An 18,129-nucleotide genomic window follows, 5' to 3' on the forward strand; every position below is an offset into this window, starting at 1 on the left:
AGCACGGCGTAGCATGCACTCGACTAATGTCTGAAGTGGTGCTGGAGGGAATTGACACCATGAATCCAGCAGGGCTGTCCATAAATTCGTAAGAGTACGAGGGGGTGGAGATTTCTTCTGAACAGCACGTTGTAAGGCATCCCTAATATGCTCAACAACGTCCATGTCTGGAGAGTCTGGTGGCCATCGAAAGTATTTAAACTCAAAAGAGAGTCCCTGGAGCCACTCTTATGGGTCCTGCTGGAATTTCCCAAGTCCGTCGGAATACACAATGGACATGAATGGATCCAGGAAATCAGACAGGATGCTTACGTACGTGGCACCTGTCGGAGTCTATCTAGACGTATCAGGTGTCCGATATAACTCCAGCTGCTCACCTACCACACCATTACAGAGCCTCCACCAGCTTGAACAGTCCCCTGTGGACATGCAGGGTCCATCAACTCATCAGATTGTCTCCATACCCGTACACGTCCCTCCGCTCTATAAAATTTGAAACGAGACTCGTCCGACCAGGTAGAATGTTTATCATCATCAACAGTTCAATGTTGATGTTGACGGGCCCAGGCGAGGCGTAAAGCTTTGCGTCGCGCAGTCATTAAGGATACACGAATGGGGCCTCGGCTCCGAGAGCAAGTACCGATGATGTTTTGTTGAATGGTTCGCACGCTGACACTTGTTGGTGACCCAGCATTGAAATCTGTGAAAATTTGCGGAAGGGTTGCACTTCTGTCACGTTGAACGATTCTCTTCAGTCGTCGTTGGTCCCGTTCCTGCAGGATCTTTTTCCAGCCGCAGCGATGTCGGAGATTTGATGTTTTAGCGGATTCCTGATATTCACGGTACACTCGTGAACTGTTCCTACGGGAAAATCCCCTCTTCATCGCTACCTCGGAGATGCTGTGTCCCATCGCTCCTGCACAGACTATATCTCCATGTTCAGATTCACTTAAATCTCGATAATCTGCCATTGTAGCAGCAGTAACCGATGTAACAACTGCCTCAGACGCTTGCTGTATTTTGTAGATGTTGCCGACCGCAGCGTCGTATTCTGCCTGTTTAAAAATGTCTTTATTTGCACGCCTACACCAATTTCCTTGCGGCGTCAGTATAATATTTCATGTGTGTTATATTATCTCCTCGACCTCCTCCAGAAGTAAATCTAGGCTTGCTAGGACCCACTACAATACCGACACGAATGTCTCAGGTGTTTTTCCGTTCGGTTCTACAGATCCATGGACGGACCGCCATCAACAGTGTCACATGGCCCGACTCTATGATCCATTAAGGAGAGATTTAGAATTAATTCCATGAATCTGGCACCAATTCCGGTGATCAGGAATTTTACGTCACCACTTCTCTTCAACTTGCTGGTCAAATAGTGGCGGTGAATATTTAGTCCACCAGCAGGGCACGAACCGACTGCCTCCGAGTCGAATGTCTCCGAAAAGGCGTAAGTTAACTATCTCGGTTGCAGTTTCAGTTTAGTGCTAATTCAGAAAAGATGTCAAATCAATAAACCTTCACCTACGCCGATCTTTTCCTGCACTGACAACTTAGATGAAAACCTTTTGAACTGAGGAACCGTTGGTTTCAGACGATGGGGAGTCACAGTTTCTACAGTAAAAGGTAATTTCCGGACTGTGTCTATATACCAACAGCAAACGAAATTACAGCTTCTCTCTAGAATGTTCATTTTCTCCCGTACTACTGATTACAACCAGACTATGCACATACTGGTAGTTTGCCCTAATTTACAGAAGCTCACCTGTTGTGTGCGCTTCCTCTCCTCGTTGCTCGCTGGAGGCTATGAGGCTGTGGCATTTATTTTTTATGATCTGGCGCAGGAACTCTTTTTTGCTAGACACACAGCAGTAGAGAGCAAGATTTCATATCCGGACGGCGAGCTAAACATGGCAGTGTGTTTACCTGTCCACAGCATCCCTCGTATTCCCCAGAGAGGAGTACACATTACCGTGAGTTCAGAGGTGAAGTTACTGGATGATATGTGTGTTTGCTGTAGAAAAGTGTAGAAATTAAAATTAAAAATGTGCCAACGGCGAGCATTCGTGGCTCAGTTCTCGTCTTGCACATATTTCACAGCAAATTCCTCTAGATAAGTACAACAAAAACTATGGGTTTGTTGTAGAAAAGTGGGGAAATTAGAACTAAAGATGCATTAGGAGCGAGCACATAATTTGACCGCTTTGGACATTTATGGACAGACTGATTCTGAGCTCGGCATCAACCCAAATTATTCTTTTCCGGTGTTGCCACAGTGCATGATTCACTATCACACGACGCTGTGCTCCAAACGTACGCCATCAGAAATTACTTCCTCAAATTAAGGCCTATGTTTGATACGAGAAGAGTTGTTTTGGCCATGAATCCCCTTTTTGTGTGCGACAGTCAGCTTTTCGTGTTCGTCCGTCTTCTGTTATTTTGCTTCCAAGGTAGCGGTATTCTTTCACTTCGACTACTTCATGGTCCCCATTTTTGCTACTCCTCGTTACTTTCCTCTATCTTCTGTTCACTATCAGTTGATTTTCTGTTATCATCGCATATTCATTCTCCCCAACAAGTGCTGTAATACTTTTTTCACTTTCGCTGTAACTAGCAGCGAATCTTATCGTCAATATACTACTGAATCTTTATTTTATTTTCGCCATTGCTTCCTCTATCGGTAGGGGCGAAAGCTTTCATCCCTGTCTTCATTCTTTTAATCAGAGCACTTCGTTCTTGGTCCTCCTTCTTATTGTTTCCTCTTGGTTCCTGTACATATTGTATATCACTTCCCCTTTTCTATAGCCTTCTCCTATTTGCCCTGATTTTCGAGTATCTGTAGAACGCTTAGGCCGACAAATCCTAGAAAGTGGTCTTGACAATTCTTAAGTGTTGTTAAAATATCATTCACAACGTTGGCACTACCTCCCTGGTGGCTTTACCTTTCCTAAAGCCATACTGATTGTCATCTAAGCGATCCTCAATTTTCTTTTACAATCTTCTGTATATTATTGTTGTCAGCAACATGGATGCATTAAATGTTAAGCTGATTCTGTCATAGTTCTCTCACTTCAGACGTTAACCGGGCATGTAGTGTTCCTACTCCGTGCTGCAAGCCCAAGCAGACTTGCTTCACGAAAGGGGGAGTCTTAATTTTGTCCCTCGTTACCACAGACAATGAAGTGAGCCGAACTGTATCATATTACCTCGTCGTGAGCATTGTTGATACGCTTATAGTTAGCAAACTAGACAAAGTTTCACTTCCCGTATCCCACATCATGGACGTATAAATGGTTCACTGCATCTGCAAGGGCCGTATTGGATCCTGATTTGTTAAGCCCTACACTTTTTGATCTGAGAAAAGGAAAAACGCAACTGATACGTCAATACCGTGGATGACGAAGCTATTCACTTTCGACTTGCAAAGACGTTACACTGTAGCGACATCTTTGCAAGTTTATTACGGAAAGTGTCGGATTCCATGATTTACACAAACTGAAGCCGCTATCTCTATAAATTAAATTAGCTACCCAGCGAATTTCGGTTGCCTCATTCTTAGATAAATCGGACGCTAAAATTTCGACTTTCTGATACAAAATAGAGTGATCAGAATCGATACAGTACTCCGCCACATCCTATTTATTGGCCTGTAAGAACCACAGTGCAGCTCACAGTGCCACATCGACATGCCAGCGTGGATCGGCCACGCAGCCGACGATCGCCATTTTCTCATCTCATGCAGGTGACTACACTGGGATTTGGCATATGGAAAGGAATGAGGTTGCTGACCCCAATAACTAAATACAAAATAAAATAAACCCTACTCTCCACCAGAAAATCTTCCTCCAAGCATCGGCAGGTGACTGACAGAAATGTACACGACAAAAATATTGAATAAAACAATAGTAAGTAAGGGAAAGATAAAATTATGAAGAGGATGCGGAAAGAACGTATCCCTTTCAACTTATTTGCACTTATTATCTTCAGGATCATGTGAATAACATTTTTTTAGAAACTCTGATTGTACGGCTCCATTCTCATAGATTCTACACAATACGTTTGGTTGAAAAATTCGTATTACCGTCTTCAGCTGCTGGTAAAATTTTTTATTTGCACAACCACTTTCAGTCGTCTGGCCATCATCAGGTTCATACAAGTGTTTACAGCATCATGTCATGCGAAATATAAAATCGTTATTATCAGATGATAAAACTGTGAATGATGCACTATTATCATATCGTAATATAAATTACATAGTCAGTCTAAAGAAACATTGCTATGCTGTGTACAGTTGCAACACGGGTGAGTACACTACCTAGCACAATTTTTATAGACTGACGATGTAATTTGTGCTGCGGCATGAAAACTCTGTATAATTAATGGTTGTATCATCTGAAGATAATGATTTTGTGTTCCACCTACCATGATGCTGTAAATACTTTTATGAACCTGATGATGGCCAGACGACTGAAACTGTTTGGGTAAGTAGAGAATTTTACCTGCAGCTCAAGGACGTAATAGGAGATTTTTTAAATATATAAGATTTCTGTTCTTTTGAACTCTAACTCTAATACAGCATCCACTACGTGTTTCATATTGACTCCCATTTCTTCTTCCATGTGTGAGGCAATTCACCCTACCCACAGATGGCTTCAATGTACTCTTTCCACCTGTGCGCTTTCTCGTCTGAATTCAGCAGTGGCATTCCCACTTCATTATTAATGTTGCCGCCCTTGATTTTAATTCAGCCGAAGGTAGTCTTGAGTTTTCTGTATGCTGAATCAGTCTTCCCAACGCCCAATTCATTTTCACTTTCTTCACTCAACCATTTCACCCTAGCTCCTCCACAGTTCCTCTTTATTTCATTCCTTAATGACTTTTATTGCCGTATTCCTGTCTTTCCCTGAAAAATAATGTACTTTCTCCTCTCATCGAGTTGTTGAAGTATTTCTTCTTTTACCAAAGGTTTCTTCGCAATTACATTCGGTGTACCGATGTTTGTCTATCTGACTTCGGTGATTGCCCTTTTTCGAGACATCCAATCCTCTTCAATTGTTGTGCCCATCTTGGGGCATTCCAAACGAATGTAATCATTACTCAGAATATCAGTATCCCACTTCTTCAAACACTGATTCTTTCGAACGATTCTCTTAAACTTCAGCCTACTCTTCATCATGATTAAATTGTGATCCGAGTCTATATCTGTTCCTGGGTATGCCTTTACAATCCAATATCTAGTCGAAGAATCTTAGTCTGACCATGATGTAATGCAGCTGTAACCTGTCCATTTCTCCGGGCGTTTTCCAAGGAACACTTTTGTAATTTTTAAACTGGGTATTAACTGCTACTAGCAACAATTTATTTCAGTGTCAGTCTTTCTTTTCTCTCATTCCAACTATCAAGCCCATATTGTCCCGTAACTCCGCCTTCTATTCTTTCCCCTAGTACTGGATTGCAGTCCTCCTTGATTATTTATCATTTCCCTTTATATACTGAATTATCTCTATAGTATCCTACTCCCGTTAAACAATTTTTGCCTTCTGTTGGTATTTCTCTATATTCTTCTGACAAGAAAACCTCATCTTTCCGTTTGACTTTGCTGAAATCCACTATATCTACACGAGTCTTTGCCCTTCCCTTTCCAAATTTTCAAGCTTTGCTATGATGTTCAACATCAGACATTCCACTTTCCAAGTCATAGAATGTTATCCTTTTGCTGGTTTTTCAGTCTTTCTCTAATGGTCACCTCCACCTTGGCCGTCACCTTCTGGAGAGCTGAAAGGTGGATTAATCCGGAATCTTTTCACATGGAGAGACCATCATGACGTGTTTTTTTTCAGTTCGAGGTTACATGCCTTGTGGATACACATTATGGGTAGGAACTGTCGATAAAATTCTTTAGGGTAAGCAAAACAGCTTGATTAAGGCCATTTGCACAGTGGTCGAAACATCGGAGAATTTTATATATTGTCAATGTGCTCACATACCATGAAGAATTCTACTGGCGTATTATGTGCCATTAATTCAATGGTTTGCATTGCGTTGCAGAGGCTCCTCTTGGTCTTGATTAATGCTGATTCTTCCCTCACTTAAGAGCAGTTTCCTGCGCCTTGTTTGACAGGGCTGTACCCTGAGGGAGGTGGCGCAGTGGTTAGCACACTGTACTCGCATTCAGGAGGACGACCGTTCAAGCCCGCATATACCCCCCTCCCCCCCCCCCCCCCACAACTTTAAGTCTTCAGTGATTTTTTTAAATAGTTCCGGGAGATTGCCGGGATGGTTCATTTAAAAGGACACTGCTGAATTCCTTACCGATCCTTGACATCCTTTGAGCTTGTGCTCCGTCTACTATGACCTCGACGTCGACGGACCTGAATCTTTTTTTATTTCTTCGTTGACGAGGCCTTTGGTAGAACGACGGTGACTCCCTGTATGGAAAGTCTTCGACCGTGATTGTTAATGATTTTTATTCGAAAATTAATAGTGACTGGAATCGAACCGGAGACTCGGAACGTTTGAAAACTGGCCAGTGACACAACCCTCAGAGAACACAGCAATGTGCATAACCGTATGTCTCTTGTGGTTACGAGACGCCAGCGACTTAAGATCTCGTCGGCAGGTCAAGTAGAAGGCTGATTAAGTTATGCATTCCGGAAACGGGTACTCCTTGGAACACCTCACTTGAATGAATATTCCGCCACCAGAGTATCCATCTGAACACAGCGAATTATTTACAGCACGTTGCGTCATCCACTAAGACTATGTAAGTTTCTTGCTCCGTAAATTAAACTAATACAAATGGAATATAAATTGGTTTGTATTGCTGGTTTAAATGCGTCAACTATATCACTGAGAAAGTGATGTTCTGTTTGAAAAATTTTAACTCGATTCTGTAACTCTCTCACAAATGACTAAATGAACTATTTTCGTAACTCCGCAGAAAGAGTTCCGTTTCGTAATTTATGTGTTTACGTAAATGTTCTTTCACATATTATTTTATTAGTTACAGGCCAAAATACTTTATCTAAAACACCCAGTATGTAGTCGTACAAAGCTGCCACATTGTCAGGATGTAGAGAAGTGTTCTCAAATACCTTAACTACAACCAACATTGTTCCGCAGTTCATCTAAATCCTGTTGGTATCCAATAAATTCAGTAATTTTACAACTTCACATTGCCTACCTAAACTACATTAAAAGGAAACGAAGACAAAAAACTGTGAAGGTAAAAGGAATTGTGATATGTAGTTCAACATGCATACGGCGAGTAGGAACTTCAACTTTGGTCGAAGCCAGTGATAACATTAAACTTCAAGTGCAGATGAGACAGAAAAATAAACAGTAAATTTTAAGTATATATTCTTCTTAAAGTTTTTGAATGTAATGAGCACAGTTCACTATATCTATGTAGTAACATTTGCTTACTGTTCTGTTCAACTTAAAAGAGTAATGGGAAATACAACAATGATGGCGAAACATTGCCGAAGCATTTATGATTAAAAATGAAATTGTATTTTATTCAAGCAAAACCATTCAGAACATATTAGTTATTTAAGCAAATTAATAAAAATCATTTCAAGGGCGAAGACGGAGAAAAATAGCTCGAGCTGTTGACGGAGGTAGGCTGTGATGAGTTTAACTAGAAACTTCACGCAGCAATGATGGAAAATTTGAAATCGGATGGCTGTCCATGTATTTGCGGCTTTGTCTTCCAGAAAGCGAGTCCTGTGCCTTAATCATTGTCACCTCACACGGTCAGGCAGCGCGTATCCACGCAGAAGTACGTAAGCAAGTAACAAAGAGAGCTAAAGAGCTGTAACCGATTGATGGTTGCAGGTACTGTCACGAATTATTAAAAAAGAATGGAAAACTGGCAGAACACGATCTCAGGAAAGATCAGTTGACTTTCAGAGAAATGTAGAAAGCCGCGAAGCAAAATAGTGACCCCACGACTTATCCCAGGAGATAGGTCAAGGAAAGCCAGACGCACTTCGCAGATCCAGAGAAAGCTTTTGACAATTTTGACTGGAGCACTCTTTGAAATTCTGAAGGCAGCAGGGGTAAAATACGGGGGTTAAAGGTTATTTAAAACTTGTAAATAAACCAGACTGCAGTTATAAGAGTCATATAATCTGAAAAAGAAGCATTGGTTGAGAAGATGGTGAGACAGCGTTGTAGCCTATCCTCAAGGTTATTCAGTCTGTACAAGAAGTAAAGGAAAACGAATTACAGTTCAAGGAGTAGAAGTAAAAATTTTGAGGTTTGCCAATGACGTTATAATTCTGTCAGAGATTCCAAAGAACTTGGAAGAACTGTTGAACCGAGTGGCTAGTGTCTTGAATATACGTTATAAGATAAACAGTAGCAAAAGGAACACGGCCAACGAAATGTAGTCGAATAAATCAGCTGATGCTCAAGGAATTAGATTAGAAAATGAGACACTAAAAGTAGTAGATGAGTAGTGATTTTTGAGCAGCAAAATAAGTGCTAGTGGCCGCAATATAGAGGACATAAAATCCATAGTAAATATATCGAGAAGAGCATTTCTGGAAAAGTGAAAAATGGAAAATCGAATATAAATTTAAGTATTTGAGTTTACGAGAATTGCAGATCTCGGCCGCAATTCGGCACTGAACTAAATTCAATGGCGACAAGTGCAAATTTCTTCAGTGCAGGAACTCGAATACCCGCTTTACACGAACAGTCGGCTTACCCACCTCAGTTAGTTGGATATACTTCTCTTCTAATCTAAATTCTCATTTTGTCTTTCCGTAACGTTTTTGAGAGTAGCCTTGTACATACGTAAGACATGGACGATAAACATTACAGACAAAATGGCGCTGCAGAAGATTGCTTGAGTAACTAACGAAGGAGTACTGATGAGAAGAACACAGCAAGAACCATAAACTTATTTCCCAAAAACTTTGCTACGGAAAAGAGGCCAAAATAAGAGAACACATGTCTCGATTTATCCATAGACACTCGATCGTTTCTGCGAAAATGACCGTCAACGTTTTCGATGAAGTTTACATGTCTTTTAGTGCGCCGTGGGCTCAACGCAACATAGCGTAGTAGCTATTATCGCGGGGGTTATAAGGGCATTATGTTAATCGTAAAATTACAGCTTGGTTTCAAAATAAATGTCTTAGATTTATTATGTAAATAATGTGTGTATGGTATTTTGAGGGGTTTCAACCTTTTTAAATTCTCATATTTTTATATTTCATTCTTATATCAATTCTTCATTTTTGTATTTTATTCTAATGTTTACTCTTCCGGAAGATTTGGTTCATTTCATTGACCGATCTTAAAAACATGTGAAACATAGAAATTCCGAACACCACGAGCAAGGTGCGAAGACAGGCTTGATACAGTGACATTTCTTTGTAAGAATCTCACTCAGAAAGGAAACGTCGTTAGCACTGGTGAAGATTCCACGCGTTGCTATAATGTCGCTGCAAATCGCGCATAACGGATCACTTTTCTGAAAACTGGCGTTTGCTGTTTATGAATCCAGATACATTACAGAAATTTCACCGAAAACAATTTCAAATAATTTTTTATTCTTTTACTATTTTTTAAATTCATTTAACATAAATGTAATTAGTAGACGAATAAGGATAATGTTACTTCAGTATACATTGCAAAACATTCGTGTAATAATCTTCTACGGTCATGGATAGATAAGTGATAAACATAAATCAAAATAATAATAATATTCGGGTTTGTAACAAGCGTGCAAAAGTGTGAATCCACGACGTTAGCCACTGTGCCACTGCCTCGTTTGGACTGTTTGCTCACTAAAAGTCACGTGAATCACCTATGCGCTTTTGACCGTCGTTTTCTCAGACATGTTCGAATATATATATATATATATATATATATATATGCGGATAATCCGAGACACATATTCGTTTATTTTGACCCCTGTGACACTGAGCGAAGTTTCTGGGAAATCGAGTTACGGCACTTGCAGTGTTCTTCTCGTGAATCCAAGTGAGGAAAAGAGAAAGTTGACTAAAAGAAAGGATTGTTTGACTGACTCTGAGCCACGAAGACATCATCCATTCGGTTGGTTGGTTGGTTTGTGGGAGTTGAAAGGACCAGACTACAAAGGCCATCGGTTCCCATCCATTTGATAACGGAAGGCAAGGGAGAGAGTAAGGAGGTTCAAATGGAGAATGTAACATTAGTTTTTCAGAGAAGGAACTTTCTCGTTTTGAGTACTGAAGGAGCAATCTGTTTTACTTGCTAAAAATAATTTCAGCAGCCGAGATCGCGTAAAATATTTCTTTATTTGAGACAACCTGTTTCGACAGTTTTTGCTGTCTTCTTCAAGAATTAAAAGTCTTTTTGTTATGAAACGTGTTCATCTTAGTCGAACCTCACGCCAAGTTGTCAAAAAATGGTTCAAATGGTTCTGAGCACTATGGGACTTAACATCTGTGGTCATCAGTCCCCTAGAACTTAGAACTACTTAAACCTAACTAACCTAAGGACATCACACACATCCATGCCCGAGGCAGGATACGAACCTGCGACCGTAGCAGTCGCGCGGTTCCGGACTGCGCGCCTAGAACCGCTAGACTACCGCGGCCGGCGCCAAGTTGTCAAGCGGATAAAAGTCAGCATATTATAGAAAGTCTGCCATAACTAAAATATTTACAAACATAAAGCAGCTTGTGCAAAAGGCAATTTCCAAACATACATCGCTTACAGATGCTAATTACATTACAAAAACACGGTATACAGCAGTAAATCTGTTTACTAAATTGAACGTATTCTAAACAGCGAAAAGCAAATTTCAATGGCGTTTAAGATACCCCGAGGAAAAGGAAAACGGGGAAGACAGCTGGACCAAATGAAATCCCCATAGAATCTTGAATGTGTTTGTGTTGTAGATGGAGATAACTGTGGGGCTTGATGAGACAGATCTATAAGGAAGAGAGAATTCGAAATGAATGGAGAAAAAGTGCAATTTTTCCCATGCGCAAGGAGAAAGGTATGTTATACTCCATTGAAAGAGGATTTTCACTGTGTAAGGTGGCAGAATAAATGGTCAGATTCGCACCTTACATGAGACCTCTACAAATCTCAATGAGAAGGTGAAGATGACACCTAACGTAAATCGACAGTTATGAGAACATTTGTCTATCGATATGTCATGCAAAAAGGGATGACAGTCAATCGACAGTGATTAACACACCATTCCTATACAATGCATGTCTTTGAGTGGAAGGTAGAACAGGAACCGTGAATCGAGTCGCTTAGAGTTTGGAAAAGCCAGTTCCATAACAGGGTAGCGAAACCGCGCTGCAGGAGTTATGCCCGCGACCACTTAAGGGGGTGGCAGGTAAGATGGTTCAAATGGCTCTGAGCACTATGGGACTTAACATCTTAGGTCATCAGTCCCCTAGAACTTAGAACTACTTAAACCTAACTAGCCTAAGGACATCACACACATCCATGCCTGAGGCAGGATTCGAACCTGCGACCGTAGCAGTCCCGCGGTTCCGGACTGCAGCGCCTAGAACCGCACGGCCACCACGGCCGGCTGGCAGGTAAGAGGACAGAGACCCGGAGCCGGGTGAATCAGGCTGGAGGGCTGCCTGTAGCGAGGGCATCGGTACAAGGGTAGAGAAGAAGCTTTAGAAAACTGCGTTTCGAAATTCCAATTTGAGACGAACAAAAGCAAGTGACACATTTTCGTCCAGCGAGTGCAAATGTAGTTTAAGCATCTAGAACGGGCACAAAATGTCCGATTGGCGGAAACTCGCTAGAAAGGAGAAAACTACTGAAGTTTCGATGCAGTTTGATAGAAGGGACATTGCGATTGCTAGAGGGTGTGTCTACAAAATAAGACGAACGCTCCTATTGGTCGGAAAAAGCCGTGGCGTGGTAAAGGAACTCAAGTGGAGGAAGGCAGTTCTGCCATGGGTAGGACAAGAGAGAAATTTAGAAGGGGGGGTCTCTGAACTTGTGTCAAGAGGAGACTGGAGGGCCTAACACTTGGTACGACGCAGATAAGAAATTGGTGTGGACACTGCATTCACAGCGGCTGCACTCCAACTAAATGTAGCTGTAGCAACGTTTAGCTCCGACTATGGAGAAACGAACCAGCCATATTAGTTAATTCTCCTTGCGAGAACTGAGAGGGCGCTATAATATGCATGCTGTTCCAACCATGCCGTGTATATCGCCACATAATAAGACTAGGGCTGAGTACATATTTTCTCGCATTACGAGAAACATAGGGAAAGTTTTTGCTGGAAAGTTCAGCAAAGGCCAGATCAGTTTTGTAGTAATTCCAGTGGGAGAGAGCGACCTTGCAAACAGCAGCACGTCGCAGCTTAAGGTAAATACCACGTGCAGAGGCGTAAACTTTATTGGTTCATCAGCTTGCGTCCACTGTAAACTCGAACGGCCTTGGGTAATCTTGCGCTCAAACTAACCATCCACCGTAGACTTGATAGGTACCCTAAATAGTACCGAACTTTAAACCGGAATCGGACGATTTTCGTAGTACTGACCAACATCATAACGTATGTGTAGGAGCGAGTTTGTAAAGAAACGTCCAATTAAACTTTCATATTATTGTACTTAGGATTAATTTAAAGAAACTTCCAATTAAACTTTCATAATATTGTGTTTAAGATTAATGTTCGTTTAGAGATTTAATATTTAACACTGTTGTGTATAAACCTATTTCACTTTTTGATGTTAGCAAGATGTGTTATCCATTGCGCAGTTTTTATGTTGGTGAGTTGAAAAGTGTGTGATGAGCTGTAATTTGGTGAGAAATATTGCGTCATTAAACTTGTCATTTCACCTCACACGCCGGCCGGTGTGGCCGAGCGGTTTTAGACTATTCAGTCAGGAACCGCGCGACCGCTACAGTCGCAGGTTCGAATCCTGCCTCGGGCACGGATGTGTGTGATGGCCTTAGGTTAGTTAGGTTTAAGTAGTTCTGAGTTGTAGGGGACTGATGACCTCAGAGCCATTTGAATCATTTTTCACCTCACACAGTTGTTCTCAATTCAAGAATAAGCAAAAACAAAACCCGCACCCTTACAACTGCTTAGAATATGTCCAGCTCATGTAAGATGTGCTACTGTGTAACGTGTTTTTGTAATGAACGAAGCATGTCTCAGTGATGTATGAATGGACAAGGCATTTTGCGTAACGTGCTTTATGTTTCTTAAATATTTTAGTTATGACAATCGTTTTATAATGTGCTTACTTTTATCCACGTGACAACTTTGGGTGAGGTTCAACGAAAATGAACATGTTTCACAACGAAAAGATTATTAAGACCTGAAGCTGACAGCAAGGACTATTGAGACTAGTTGTCTTAAATAAAGAAGTATGTTATGGGATCTAGGTTGTTGAATGTCCTTTAATCTGAAATGAAGAGGCTTTCACAGGATAGCGAAGTATGGGAGAGTTCCACAAATCAAGTGTTCGGACAGGAACACAGAAACAAAACGATACTGTGGTAAGTGCTGTTCTGCGTGTCAACCCCAAATAGACTACTGACCATTAAAATTGCTACACCAAGAAGAAATACAGATGATAAACGGATATTTATTGGACAAATATATTATACTAGAACTGATATGTGATTTCATTTTCACGCAATTTGCGTGCATACATCCTGAGAAATCAGTACCCAGAACAACCACCTCTGGCCGTAATAACGGCCTTGATACGCCTGGGCATTGAGTCAAACAGAGCTTGGATGGTGTGTACAGGTACAGCTGCCCATGCAGCTTCAACACGGTACCACAGATCATCAAGGGTAGTGACTGGCGTATTGTGAAGAGCCAGTTGCTCGGCCACCATTGACCAGACGTTCTCAATTGGTGAGAGATTTGGAGAATATGCTGGCCAGGGCAGCAGTCGAACTTTTTCTGTATCCAGAAAGGCCCATGCAGGACCTGCAACATGTGGTCGTGCACTATCCTGCTGAAATGTAGGGTTTCGCAGGTGTCTAATGAAGGGTAGAGCCACGGGTCGTAACACATCTGAAATGTAACGTCCACTGTTGAAAGTGCCGTCAATGCGAACAAGAGGTGACCGAGACGTGTAACCAAGGGCACCCCATACCATCACGCCGGGTGATACGCCAGTATGGCGATGACGAATACACGCTTCCAATGTGCGTTCACCGAGGTGTCGCCAAACACGAATGCGACCATCATGATGCTGTAAACAGAACCAGGATTCATCCGAAAAAATGACGTTTTGCCATTCGTGCACCCAGGTTTGTCGTTGGGTACACCATTGCAGGCACTCCTTTCTCTGATGCAGCGTCAGGGGTAACGGCAGCCATGGTCTCCGAGCTGTTCGTGCAGATGGTTGTTGTCTTGCAAACGTCCCCATCTGTTGACTCAGGGATCGAGACGTGGCAGCACGATCCGTTACAGCCATGCGGATAAGATGTCTGTCATCTCGACTGCTGGTGATACGATGCCGTTGGGATCCAGTACGGCGTTCCGTATTACCCTCCCGAACCCACCGATTCCATATTCTGCTAACAGTCACTGGATCTCGACCAACGCGAGCAGCAATGTCGCGATGCGTAAAACCGCAATCGCAATAGGTTACAATCCGACCTTTATCAAAGTCGGAAACGTGATGGTACGCATTTCTCCTCCTTACACGTGGCATCACAACAACGTTTCACCAGGCAACGCCGATCAACTGCTGTTTGTGCATGAGAAATCGGTTGGAAACTTTCCTCATGTCAGCACGTTGTAGGTGTCGCCACCGCCGCCAACCTTGTGTGAATGCTCTGAAAAGCTAATCATCTGCATATCACAGCATCTTCTTCCTGTCGGTTAAATTTCGCGTCTGTAGCGCGTCATCTTCGTGGTATAGCTATTTTAATGGCCAGTAGTATAGAAACTACTGTCTCTTGGCAGTAATTGCTGTGTATAAAACAGAATGACGAAAATTTGGATTTCTTTACTGTTTTAAGGCAGCTCACTGCGATCTAACAGTACAGACTCCTGTGAAGCCCACGAAACTTCGGTCGAGGTGAAACACGCACACACGGGACTAAAAGCTTGAAAAATTATCGTGTGGATAGAAGGTCACGCGAATGCTGCGGTAGGCTCAGTGGTCTGAGCAGAGGAATCCGGGCGGCGGCGCCTGTAACGAGCAGCAGCTTTCTGGGCGCCGGCACGGCAGCAGGCGCCAGACGGCGCGCAGATAGCTGGCTGGCCACGGCTCCGTCAGCACTTTGTAATTACTGCCAGCCGGCAGCCGGCAGGCACCGCGCCGCACCACACCACACCACGCCACACCACACGTTGCAATATCGCTCCCACCCCGCGCCACTCATCCCGCCACCCCCTAATTTAATTATTTCGCGCGACGCACGGCGTGACGTATGGGTCGAACCGGCAGTCCACTGGCGATGCTCTATTTTTTTCATGGCTGCAACTCCCCCCACCACGCCAACCTCCCCCCACCGCCACACATCATCCCCCCCCCTCTCCCCACCACCCCACCTCTCGCCCACCGGCTGCCAGTAAATAACTGAGAGACTTTTCTGCTGACCTGTCCCTGTTCCTAAGCCGCTTCGTAAATGCTTTATTTCCAGAATTATTAATTACACTCCGCGGTACACGCTAAATTGCAGGCTGGCCGAGCGGCGAGGTGTACGATGAGCTGGTACCAATTCATTCGGGCAATTTCTGTTTCATTCCCTGTTACCTGTTACACTGTATTTTCACCAGCGGGAACGTTGATATCTACCTGCAGTCTCTCTTTGAATAGGTTTATTGTTCCACAGTTACATGAAGACCTCAATCATCTATACGTTTGACCTTTTATTTCGAATAATCCTGGCTTTATATTTTACTGGGAGAGTCGAGGAAAAATCACTTTTCTCAAAAGAGTGTTAAATCGTAGCATAAGTAATTCATTCCTACTGTGGGAGAATTAAAGCAGCAGTGTTGTACCTGAGATTTACAGAGCACTTTGTAAATACTTGTCGCTAGTAGATGGTGTATTATATAACGTTTTTTTTCATTCAGGTAAGCCTGGAGAACATTCACAAGGATTCCATAACAAATACATTAGATGTACCAGTAACTGCCGGCTGAACTAACAAGAACTGTGAATGAATTACATACAAATAAAGATTAAAAATTATGAATGTGATGAAATATGAAATAGTTGGAAGCTAAATGGACGCATAATTTAAAAAAGAATGGCTCAAAAATTTTCGTGTGAAACCTCAGGGAACGGTGATCCCGCTGACAAAATAACCTGGAATGAAATGCCCAGAAGATGTGACATTAAACCGCAACAGCTATGGGTAAAGAACTATAGAAGCTAGTAAGCAACAAGGCAAAAGTACCAGTTAGAAAAGCATAGTTGACTGCATAGAAGGAAGTCTGTCACGAACTGCAGACAGAAGTGGGGGTAACAAAATATTTGTTGGGTAGATAAGACCAGAAACAAAGCAATCAAGTACTTTCTTCAGATTACTATGTAAAGATTGAAGCGGAATCCACACCCCAATACCAGGGTAAGATTAAGGAACGATGGAAAAAGTGAGAAACTCTTCAATGAAGAAAACCCCCTTAACCGTCTCAGAAGAGGGTGACGCCACTGAGAATATGGCATGGGATGAATTCTTTTTGTCTCAGAGGAAGAAAAACTGGGAAGACTTCTGGACCATACGAAAAACCTCTACAGTCTCGGACGTATATTTGTAGTACGAGAAGGCTTACTATGGGACTCGATGAGACAGATCTATGAGGAAGGAAGGACGTCAGGTGAATGGAGAGAAAGGGCAATTTTGCCCATGTGTAAGGAGAAAGGTAATATGAAAGACGGTGCAAATCATAGAGGAAATAAACTGCTCTCACACACCATTAGCCTGAGAGAAGAACATAGAAAAACGACTCAAGCGACGAAACATCAGTAGGAGGGCAACAATTAAGCTTTATGCGAAGAAAATAAGCAACAGACACGATTTTCCCACTCCGCCGGGTCATGCAAAAACATCGAGAAAAGATTCGGAAATTACATGTGGTCTTCTTAGATCTAGAGAAAGTATATAACAGTGCCACGGCAAGAAATATAGAGATGTGTGAGAAAGAAGCTAATAATACAGATGTATGTTCAAAAAAAATGGTTCAAATGGCTCTGAGCACTATGGGACTTAACATCAGGGGTCATCAGTCCCCTAGAACTTAGAACTACTTAAACCTAACTAACCTAAGGACAGCACACACATCCATGCCCGAGGCAGGATTCGAACCTACGACCGTAGCAGTCGCGCGGTTCCGGACTGCGCGACTAGAACCGCTAGACCACCGCGGCCGGCGCAGATGTATGTACTCCTCGTGCAAGGTGTGTACGAAAGAACATGAACACGAACTAGCAGTGTAGGCATGACATAACGGATACCAGTTCGCGTCCGCTTGCGTCAGGGATCTGAGCTCGGCACATACATTTTAGCCATTGTTACGGACGTCCTGTCACGACGAAGTCGATATCAAACACCATGGTGCATGTAGGTCGCAGACGATGTTCCTTTGTGCAGCACCAGTAAAGATAATGTGGGATAAAAACTGGAAGACTGGAGGCAGGCACTGAAGAACGGAGTGCTTAAAATCAGCAAAAGGAAAATGGACTAATTTTAGTTGGGAAGCGAGGAATATGATACAGTCCTAAGCAACGGGTAGAGAACTTCAAATTTTTTGTATCAACTTTGAAAGATAATGGAAATCTGGATTCAAAGCTAGATCATGGGGTATAACTTGGTTGGAGAAAGTGGCGAAGGATATGTGGAATCCTGTATGAAAAAAAAAACGGACAGTATATGCCAAAGTCAAGGGAAGGCATATTATCCCTGCTGTTCTGTTCGGGTCTATATGACCCGAAACGAATATGAACGTTATTTTACATTATGTAAATACCAATATATATTTATGAAACTTTGTGACTTTGTCTGAAAATGGATGAGCAGCATGTGTTTTAAAAGGTTTTAAAAAAGTTTAAGAAGTTTGGGCTTCAACTGTAATAGTTGCATATGTAATGTTCGGGTCATAATGACCCGACACAAATATGTTTAGTGTAACTCGTATTTATTTCTAAAATCTGGAA

The sequence above is a fragment of the Schistocerca piceifrons genome, chromosome 4, assembly GCF_021461385.2.
Source record: "Schistocerca piceifrons isolate TAMUIC-IGC-003096 chromosome 4, iqSchPice1.1, whole genome shotgun sequence".
In the NCBI taxonomy this organism is placed as follows: domain Eukaryota; kingdom Metazoa; phylum Arthropoda; class Insecta; order Orthoptera; family Acrididae; genus Schistocerca; species Schistocerca piceifrons.